Genomic DNA, 11,147 nt, shown 5'->3' with positions numbered 1-11,147 from the left:
TGGTCCTCAGTCCAATAGTGGACGACTTTCGACTTACCAAGGTACTCATGGACGGTGGTAGCGGATCGAACCTCATTTATGAGGAAACCTTTCAAAAAATGGAAATAGACTGGAACCGCATTGAGCGAAGCAGCACAACCTTTAGAGGAATAATCCCCAGACGGGAAGCGCGTTGTACAGGAAAAATCACACTAGATGTGGTGTTCGGCACGCCGGATAATTACAGGTCCGAAGAGGTTACATTCCAAGTTGCCCCGTTCAGTAGCGGATACCACGCTCTGCTAGGGCGGGAGGCGTTTACAATCTTCCAAGCCATACCCCATTACGGGTACATGAAGCTCAAAATGCCCGGGCCCAATGGAATCATCACTCTTGCTAGTGATCCGGACATAGCACTCCGCACCGAAAATAAGACTGCCGCACTGGCCCTCGAGGCACTATCCGAAGCCCTAGCGGCTGAGGAACTGACTGCGCTGCGCTCCACGGTGAACAGGGACGATGTAATACTCGACAAAAGATCCAAGTACACCTCCTTTAAACCGGCGGACGAAATAGTCAAATTCCAAGTCCATCCAACAGACCCTACAAAAACAGCTTCCATCGGGACACAATTAAACCCTGATGTAGACGCCGCATTACGAGAGTTCCTACGTGAGAACTGGGACATTTTTGCCTGGCACCCTTCAGACATGCCAGGAATCCCACGCAGGCTGGCCGAGCACAGCCTAAATATTCTAAAAGGATTCAAGCCCGTCAAGCAGGCTCTTCGGCGTTTCTTCGAACCTAAGAGATAAGCCATGGGAGAGGAGCTAGCCAAGTTATTGGAGGCCGGATTCATCAGAGAAATAAAACATCCGGACTGGCTAGCAAACCTGGTGATGGTAATAAAGAAGGATAAATCCTGGCGCCTATGCGTCGATTTTAAGGACCTCAACAAGGCTTGCCCAAAGGATCCCTTCCCCTCCCCCGCATTGATCAAATTATCAATGCTACCGGAGGACACGATTCATTGTGTTTCCTCGACGCATACTCCGGCTACCATCAAATCAAGATGGCAGAGCCAGACCAAGCCGCAACGGCATTCATCACACCATACGGCCCCTTCTGCTTTAACACAATTTCCTTCAGGCTTAAAAACGCCGGTGTAACATATCAGCGCATGATTCAGACATATCTGGCAAACCAGATCGGCAAAACAGTGGAGGCATACGTAGACGACATGGTCGTCAATACCAAACATGTCGAATCTCTAGTAGACGACTTGAGGCTCACATTCGATAACCTCTGAACATATGACATCAAGCTCAACTCGGAAAAATGCGTTTTCGACGTACCAGCCGGAAAGCTCTTGGACTTCATTGTATCCGGTAGAGTAATTGAAGCAAATCCGGCCAAGATCCGAGCTCTGTCACAATTGGATATCCCAAAAGACCTCAAACAAATACAAAAATTAACAGGATGCGTGGCGGCCCTAAGCCGCTTTATCTCCCGCCTGGGAGACAAGGCATTACCCCTTTATCGCCTCCTTCGGCGCGCCGAACACTTCAAGTGGACGGACGCCGCCACAACCGGACTGGAAGAAATAAAAGCCATATTGGCAACCAACCCAGTCCTAGCCACGCCAAACATCGGCAAACCACTGCTATTATACATTGCGACAACTCACCAAGTTGTGACCGCAGTGCTCGTTGTCGAATGAGAAACGGACGGACATAAATCCCGCCTTCAAAAGCCGGTTTACTATGTGTCCACTGTCCTTACTCCATGCAAGTCACGGTACCCGCATTATCAAAAGATAGCGTACGCGGTATTCATGGCATCCCGGAAGCTGCGACACTACTTTCAAGAGTGCTCGATAACGGTAGCCTCGGAAGTGCCACTTAATGATATCATAAACAACCGCGATGCGACGACGGCCCGAATTGCCAAATGGGCCATCGAGCTCCTCCCGTTCGACATAACTTACAAGCCACGATGAGCTATTAAGTCGCAAGTATTGGCCGACTTCGTCGCCGAATGGACGGAAGCCGAACTCCCTAAAGAGTACGGCACATATTCCAATTGGATCATGCACTTCGACGGCTCCAAAATGTTGGCTGGTCTGGGGGTTGGCATCGTTGTCGGTGTCAAAACCGGCAGATCTCGGGTAGGGGGTCCCGAACTCTGCGTCTAGGTCGGATGGTAACAGGAGGCAGGGAACACGATGTTTTACCCAGGTTCAGGCCCTCTTGATGGAGGTAAAACCCTACGTCCTGCTTGATTAATATTGATGATATGGGTAGTACAAGAGTAGATCTACCACGAGATCAAGGAGGCTAAACCCTAGAAGCTAGCCTATGGTATGATTGTTGTATATGGAGTTGATTGCCTACGGACTACAACCCTCCGGTTTATATAGACACCGGATAGGGTTAGGGTTACATAGAGTCGGTTACAATGGTAGGAGATCTTGAATATCTGCATCGCCAAGCTTGCCTTCCACGCCAAGGAAAGTCCCATCCGGACACGGGACGAAGTCTTCAATCTTGTATCTTCATAGTCCAGGAGTCCGGCTGAAGGTATAGTCCGGCTACCCGAACACCCCCTAATCCAGGACTCCCTCAATAGCCCCCGAACCAGGCTTCAATGACGACGAGTCCGGCGCGCAGATTGTTCGGCATTGCAAGGCGGGTTCTTCTCCAAATCTTGTGTACCTGTAGGAATAATGTCCGATTTTTGTAATGTAGTGCTCCTCGGCTTCCACGCCCAATAATGGCCGTCTTCCACGTGTCAAATGAATGCGAAAAGCCGGGGCGTTTTTACATCCACACCCCCAGCCGTATAAACGAGCCGCCTATTTAACGGGATGGGGATTTAGGTCCAAACCACATCTTCTCCTCTCCGTGAGTTATCATCAGAGCGCTTCCAGCAAAGGTCCATTCCAACATGACCAGCCGTCGCAGCTCCTCCCCTCGCCCCTCCGGTCCCAAACCCAGGGACTGGGAGAGTTGCACCATCCCGCATAGCGAGTTAGTGTCACTTCAGGCCAAGGGATTTCTCCCTCAGGCATATATGGTCCCGGTCCGAGCCGGTCTCGCCACCTACAATGGCGGAAAACAAGCAGAGAGCACCCCCAATCCTTCTAAAGGAGAGAGGGTGTGCCTCGTCCCCTATCTAATAAGGGGACTGGGATTTCCAATTCATCCATTTCTCCGCGGGCTTCTGGAGTTCTACGGCCTCCAGCTGCACAATCTCACGCCCGCCTCCGTATTGCATATTGCGGGTTTCGTCACCCTTTGCGAGCTATTTTTAGGCGTTGAGGCTCATTTCGCGCTGTGGAAGAGGTTATTCTGCCTGGTGCCCCGTTCTCAAGAGGGGTCTATATACCAAGTGGGCGGAGCCAAAGTATGGCGCATCGCCGGGACCAGATACCTATCCGGAACCCCAAAGAAGGCGTCCGAGGACTGGCCTTCGGAATGGTTTTACATAGATGACGTCCCGCTACCGGACCCTATCCGGGTCGGTCTCCCTGAGTTCAATAGTGCTCCATTGAAGAAACGCTTGAGCTGGCGTCCGCGGAGCTCTCAGAGAGAAAGCGACAGAGACGTCCTTTACCTGATGGGCCGGATAAGACTGTTGGCTCATTCTGGACTAACCATGATTGGAGTCATGGCCGCATGCATTATGCGGGGGGTGCAGCCGCTTCAATATAGAGGCCACCCCATGTGGGATTGCAACGGGGAGGATGACGCCACACGTTACGGTCGTAAGGGGCCGGCCTCAGCCGCCGCCTTAGTAAAGATCTTATCCTCTTTGTACAAGGGAGAAAAGGAGGAATTCCTCCGAGTCAACCCGCAGGCCGGATTCAGTATGTACGATCCTCCAAGTTGGGTAAGTGAACAATTGCGCTTGCCCATTTGTTTTATACTCCCATGGTTAGATAGGTAGTCTAACGACTTGAATGCAGGAACTGTGACAGGAGGTAAAGGATATAAACAGCCGCCCTCCACAGCCCGAGGACCCAGAACGGTCCCTCAATCTGGACTCCGAAGAGGATCCGGACATATCGGTGGAGTTTATCGACGGGGTGTTCTATCAGCTAAGCAAGGACAATACCTTGGTAGCCATTACGGCGGATTACCCAGGGTTAATCCCGGCCTCCCAGGTGGCAGAAACCGGGGTCTTATTCCCTTGAAAGAGATTCCACCCTCACGTAGCCCGGTGTTTCTGACGACAGCCGTGTTTTGCAGGGGAGATTTCCAAGGCAGGAGGCCGAACCTGCGGCGGCTAGTCAACGAGGGGCCGCAGGGCCCCGTGGGGCAAAAAGGAATGTAGTCCGGACTGAGATGCCGGCGCAAAGGTATAGTGCACCCTTTGTTTCCCTGGAGTTATTCTGTCAGGGCATATTAACGTTCGTGCTATCTTCAGAACGAAGATACCTCGCCGGACTACATCCAGAGAGGTTGCCAATCGTGCCTCCACCAGCCAGGCTCCAATGTCTGGCCAGGAAGCGGAGGCGAGCACAAGGCGCGCACTGGACGCTCCTCCGACAGAGGATGCGGACAGGCCGTCTGCCACAAATTCCGAAGGGGAGAGTGCCATGAACCACAGGCGTCGCCGGACAATTCTACGTGACGCTTGTTTCTCCCAAGAGGCTTTAGATGCCTTTAATTCGGGAGATGCATACCTCCGTGCCGCTCAAAATGGTTTAGCCAGAGCCACGGAGCAGTATGTAAAAGACATACGGGTAAGAAAATTTTGGTTATATATATATATGCCAGTAGCCCCGAGACTTGAAGCAGTTAGAGCAACTGGTTTAAGGATCATGTAATATGCAGTTTCTTACAGAGAAGAATACCGTACTGTCCCAGGAGCTGGAAAAGTGCAAGGCCCAACTAGAGGCCGCACTAGCCGTAGCAGGGGAGCCCAAAGAGACCCCCTCAGGTAAGATACACTACGAAAGATTAGTATTGTGCGGTGTGTGTGCAAATCTGACAAATCATATTGCAGATGGCGCCGGATTCGATCCGGACAAGCAACAACTCTTACGCCGGCTAAAGGCCGGTGAGAGTATGTTGACAAAGGTGAGGCGAGAGAAGAATGATCTTCAGGATGCCAACACCAAGCTGGACGTCGAACTTAAAGATGTTCGTGGCCAGCTGTCGGACTCCACGAAGGAGAATCAGCGGCTTCGACGCAGCATTTTTAGTAAGTGCTTGAACGAACTTTGAAAAAAGAGTTCGGCGAGGAAGTCGACTAACAGAGTAATGTCTGTAGGTATGCTCACAGGTCGTCCTGCAGAGGAGATGCCCGGTTCTATGGGTGACCTTCTTCCCGAACTCTTGCAACTGCACGAGCGAATTCAGCAGGCGATGCGGGGTATTGCCCAAGCCTTATGGCTTGCCCACTCCGTGCCCGAAGGCCTTTGAGAGCTTGCGGAGAAGCTGAAGGGAGCCCGGCGGTGCTTCCGGTTGTGGAAGATATCGGCCTGCCGACAAGGCGCTAGGGAGGCCTGGGCCATGGTGAAGACCCGTTTTACGAAGTCTGACCCAAACCACATGGCCGAGGTCGGACCAGTGGGGCCTGACGGGAAGGAGATCCCTGTAAGCTTAGTATACGGCCAAGTAGAGTTGGCCGTGAAGTATTCCCAGCATGACTGTAAATTAGACAACCTATTAGATGGTATAGAAGAGGAATACAATCAGTCAGAATGACTGTGTAATTTTGAATTGACATGTGTAATGCCTTCTAGTCGGATTGTAGATCGTTTGTCGTTGCCGACCTTTTCGCTTCAACCTCGGGACCTGACGGTCCGGAGTGTGCCCGAATACCCTAGCGGTTATATCAGAACCGGGGTATGCGTGGAGACCAGGCGTAGGGGTCATCAGTGCTTTATCAGACAAGTGCCCAACTAGTTATGTTATATTACATGGTTAGTAAGAAACATCTTCCAGAGAGAATAGTTCCGTTAAGGGTTCCTTTCGCTGGGAGGCATGCCCTAAGGTGCATGTCCGGACTGCGTGAAGAGAAGCAGAAAAAAGCATCTAGGGGCGCATAAAATGAGTAAAAATATCATCTTTTATTTCACCGACCGAATATTCCCTTAAGAACGCTAGCTTTGGGCTTCACCCAGTCTGAGGTACACATCCGGCTGACCCGGCAGTAACAATCGCAGAGGTGCTCCCTTTACTGCCTAGCCGAACAATCGGGAACGTAGGGGTAAGCACAGGAGCCAGGCAACCAAGCTTGGCCAAAACTTAAGTCATATCGATGCATATAATGGTGAAGAAAAAGGTACATGCGGAAGTTTGACGCATGTGTTGGGCGTGAAGCCCGTATAAATAAGCTTCTGTTAAAGAAGCCCCCAGGTTTAATGAGCGCGAGTGGCGCGTCACTAGATGAGCCTTTAAGGGCTATAAAAGAAAAGAGGGGAAGGAGAGAAATGTAAGACAGAAAAATGCAAAAAATGGATAGAGGAAGGAGACGAACACAGAGTCCGGCGCTAGGCATAGAATCTTCGGAGACGGGTGGCGTTCCACGGGTTCGGCTTGAGTTGGTTATCCAACACATCTCGTAGGCGGTACGCCCCACCAGTCAGGACTTGGTCGATTATGAATGGACCTTCCCACTTGGGCTTGAGTTTGTCCTTTTTCTTATCCGGCAGGCGTAGAACTAGTTCGCCAACATTGTAATTTTTGGCCCGTACTTCTCTGCTTTGATATCTTCGGGCCTGCTATTGATAAAATGCGGAACGGGCTTTTGCCACGTCACGCTCCTCCTCCAAGGCGTCCAAGTTGTCCTGCCGACCGAGCTCGGCTTCTCTTTCTTCGTACATGCGCACTCTAGGTGAGTCATGAATTATGTCGCAGGGCAGAACTGCCTCTGCACCGTACACCTAAAAATGGTGTGTATCCGGTGGTGCGATTTGGCGTGGTCCGCAGCCCCCATAGCACGGAGTCGAGCTCCTCTACCTAGTGCGTGTTAGATTCCTTGAGGCACCGCACCAGTCTGGGTTTAATGCCGCTCATGATAAGACCATTTGCACGTTCGACCTGGCCGTTGGTTTGTGGGTGATAGACGGAAGCATAATCGAGCTTGATGCCCATGTTTTCGCACCAAAGTTTTACCTCGTCGGCGGTAAAGTTTGTACCGTTATCGGTTATGATGCTGTGGGGGACGCCATAACGGTGTACAACCCCGGATATGAAGTCTATCACAGGTCCAGATTCGGCCGTTTTAACAGGCTTGGCTTCTATCCATTTGGTGAATTTATCCACCATGACCAGTAAGTATTTTTTCCTATCGGTCCCACCTTTAAGGGGTCCGACCATGTCAAGCCCCCAGACCGCAAAAGGCCAGGTGATGGGTATAGTTTGGAGTGCGGTGGGTGGCATATGGCTTTGGTTGGCAAAAAGTTGGCAACCCGCGCACCGTTGGACTAGGTCCTGAGCGTCTGCCTGGGCCGTCGGCCAATAAAAGCCTGTACGGAAAGCCTTGCTAACAAGGGACCGAGCAGCGGCGTGGTGACCACCGAGTCCGGCATGAATTTCAGCCAGAAGGTTTTGCCGTTCCTCTTCGGAGATGCACCATTGAAGGACTCCGGTAGTGCTTTTCTTATAAAGCTCTCCCTCATGGACTCTATAGGCTTTAGATCGCCGCACTATGCAGCGGGCCTCGTTTTGGTCCTCCGGGAGTTCCTGCCTAGTAAGGTAGGGTAGGAATGGTTCTGTCCACGGGGCGATAACCGCCATTATTACGTGGGCTGAAGGTGTAATGTCATTGGCAGAGCCTCCAATTGTGTCAGATTGTTCGGCGTTGAGTGGTGCGGCTGGGTCCGGGCTGTTATTTGGGGGTTCCCCCTCCCATGCTATGGATGGCTTGAACAATCTTTCCAAAAAGATGTTGGGGGGACTGCATCGCATTTTGCTCCGATGCGTGCCAGGACATCCGCTGCTTGATTGTTTTCTCGGGCTATATGGTGAAACTCCAGCCCTTCGAACCGAGCTGACATTTGTAAGACGGCGTTGCGGTAAGCTGCCATTTTGGGTCCTTGGCGTCGAAGTCTCCATTTATTTGGGATATCGCGAGGTTTGAATCCCCGCGTACCTCTAGGCGCTGGATACCCATGGATACTGCTATCCGGAGACCATGTAGGAGGGCCTCATATTCGGCTGCGTTGTTGGAATCCGTGTACATGATCTGGAGCACATATTGGACTGTGTCTTCTATGGGGGACGTCAGGACGATGCCAGCCCCCAGTCTGGCCAACATTTTGGAGCCGTCGAAATGCATAATCCAGTTTGAATATGTGCCGTACTCCTTAGGGAGCTCGACCTCCGTCCATTCTGCGATGAAGTCGGCCAAAACTTGCGATTTAATAGCTCGCCGTGGCTTATAGGTTATATCAAACGGGAGAAGCTCGATGGCCCATTTTGCAATCCGGCCCGTTGCATCGCGATTGTTGATAATATCGTTGAGTGGTACTTCCGAGGCTACTGTTAGGGAACACTCTTGAAAGTATTGTCGTAGCTTCCGGGATGCCATGAATACCGCGTATGCAATCTTTTGATAATGCGGGTACCGTGATTTGCATGGAGTGAGGACAGTGGATACGTAGTAGACCGGCCTTTGAAGGGGGAATTTGTGTCCGTCCGTTTCCCGCTGGACAACGAGCACTGCGCTGACAACTTGATGTGTTGCTGCAATGTACAATAACATTGGTTCGCCGGTGTTTGGCGCGGCCAGGACTGGGTTTGTTGCCAATATGGCTTTTATTTCATCAAGTCCGGCCATGGCGGCATCCGTCCACTCGAAGTGTTCGGTGCGCCGAAGGAGGCGATAGAGGGGTAGTGCCTTTTCTCCCAAGCGGGAGATGAAGCGGCTTAAAGCCGCCACGCATCCGGTTAGTTTTTGTATTTGTTTAAGGACCTTTGGGACATCCAATTGTGACAGAGCTCGGATCTTGGCTGGATTTGCTTCAATTCCTCTATCGGATACAATGAAGCCCAAGAGCTTTCCGGCTGGAACGCCGAAGACACATTTTTCTGGGTTGAGCTTGATGTCATATTTTCGGAGGTTATAGAATGTAAGCCTCAAGTCGTCTACTAGGGATTCGACATGTCTTGATTTGACGACCACATCATCCACATATGCCTCCACTATTTTTCCGATCTGGTTTGTCAGACATGTCTGGATCATGCGCTGATATGTTGCGCCGGCGTTTTTCAGCCCGAAGGGCATTGTGTTGAAGCAGAATGGGTCGTATGGTGTGATGAATGCTGTTGCGGCTTGGTCTGATTCTGCCATCTTGATTTGATGGTAACCAGAGTATGCGTCGAGGAAACACAACGAGTCATGTCCTACGGTGGCATCGATAATTTGATCGATACGGGGGAGGGGGAAGGGATCCTTTGGGCAAGCCTTGTTAAGGTCTTTAAAATTGACACACAGGCGCGAGGATTTGTCCTTCTTCGGTACCATCACCAGATTTGCTAGCTAGTCCAGATGTTTTATGTCTCTAATGAATCCGACCTCCAATAGCTTGGCTAGCTCCTCTCCCATAGCCTGTCTCTTGGGTTCGGAAAAATGCCGAAGGGCTTGTTTGACAGGTTTGAATCCTTTTAGGATATTTAAGCTGTGTTCGGCCAGCCTGCGTGGGATCCCTGGCATGTCTGAAGGGTGCCAGGCGAAAATGTCCTAGTTCTCTCGTAGGAACTCTCGCAGTGCGGCGTCTACATCAGGGTTCAGTCGTGCCCCGTTGGAAGCTGTTTTATTGGGGTCCGTTGGATGGACCTGGAATTTGACTATTTCGTCAGCTGGCTTGAAGGATGTGGATTTGGATCTCTTGTCGAGTATCACATCATCCCTGTTAACCGTGGAGCGCAGCGCAGTCAGTTCCTAGGCCGCTAAGGCTTCGGATAGTGCCTCATGGGCTAATGCGTCCGTCTTGTTTTCGGCGCGGAGTGCTATGTCCGGATCACTAGCTAGAGTGATAATTCCGTTCGGCCCGGGCATCTTAAGCTTCATGTACCCGTAATGGGGTATTGCTTGGAAGATTGTGAATGCTTCCCACCCTAGTAAAGCGTGATATCCGCTTTTGAACGGGGCCACCTGAAATGTGACTTCTTCGGACCTGTAATTATCCGGCGTGCCGAACACCACATCTAGTGTGATTTTTCCTGTGCAGCGCGCTTCCCGACTGGGGATTATTCCTCTAAAGGTTGTGCTGCTTCACTCGACGCGGTTCCAGTCTATTTCCATTTTTTGAAGGGTTTCCTCATAAATGAGATTCAGTCCGCTGCCTCCATCCTTGAGCACCTTGGTGAGGCGAAAGCCGTCCACTATGGGACTGAGGACCAATGCGGCTGGTGCTCGGGCTGTTCGGAATCTAGGTTCATCACTTGCGTTGAAGGTAATGGCAGTGTCGCTCCATGGATTTATTGTTGCAACGTGATAGACTTCGGCGAGGCCGCGGAGTGTTCTTTTTCGCACATTGTTTGATGCGAAAGTCTCAAAGACTGTGAGAACGGTACTGGTGTCCTTGGGCTGGCTTTCTGCGGCCTCCGGAATTAAGAGGTCCTCGCCGATTTTGGCCACCTGCCGGAGTATCCAACATGCTCTAAGGCTGTCAGTTGGTGTGGCGTCCTCTGTACTGTGAATTCTACAAGGTCCATCAAGCCATCTTTCCAGTACGGTTCCATGCCCTGTAGAGGGTTTTGGCTTTTTGGTGTTTATCTCGGGTGTCCTGTGATAATGCACCCTCTTAGTTTGGACGGGATTACTATTCAAGGCCGGATTATCCCAAAAATTTATTTCGGTTTTCCAGGCGCTTTCCATCGCACAGTATTTTTGTACTATGGACGCCAAGTCAGCGAAGCGTGTGATATCACGATGACTTACGGCGTTAAGGATTCCCTTGTCCGTGCAATTACTGCAGACTGCAGAAAGTTGAGATTGCGTCTTCCTGGCGGCAATCCTTTATCCTGTTCATAACCAGGAGGAATCTGGCCCAGTAATGATGTACCGTTTCCTCGGGCCTCTGCCTGATTTGGGAGAGATCGCTTATGATCGGGTGGGCGGGTGTCGTTGAATCTAAAACCTCACCCAATCCAAGATTCGGAGGCCGACGAGTTTCCGAACTCTGAAGTTCGGATTCTTGGCTGTTGTCC

The sequence above is a fragment of the Triticum urartu genome, chromosome 7 (genome assembly GCF_003073215.2).
Source record: "Triticum urartu cultivar G1812 chromosome 7, Tu2.1, whole genome shotgun sequence".
NCBI lineage: Eukaryota > Viridiplantae > Streptophyta > Magnoliopsida > Poales > Poaceae > Triticum > Triticum urartu.
The sequence above is the reverse complement of the archived record's forward strand: the minus strand, read 5'-3'. Positions refer to the sequence as shown.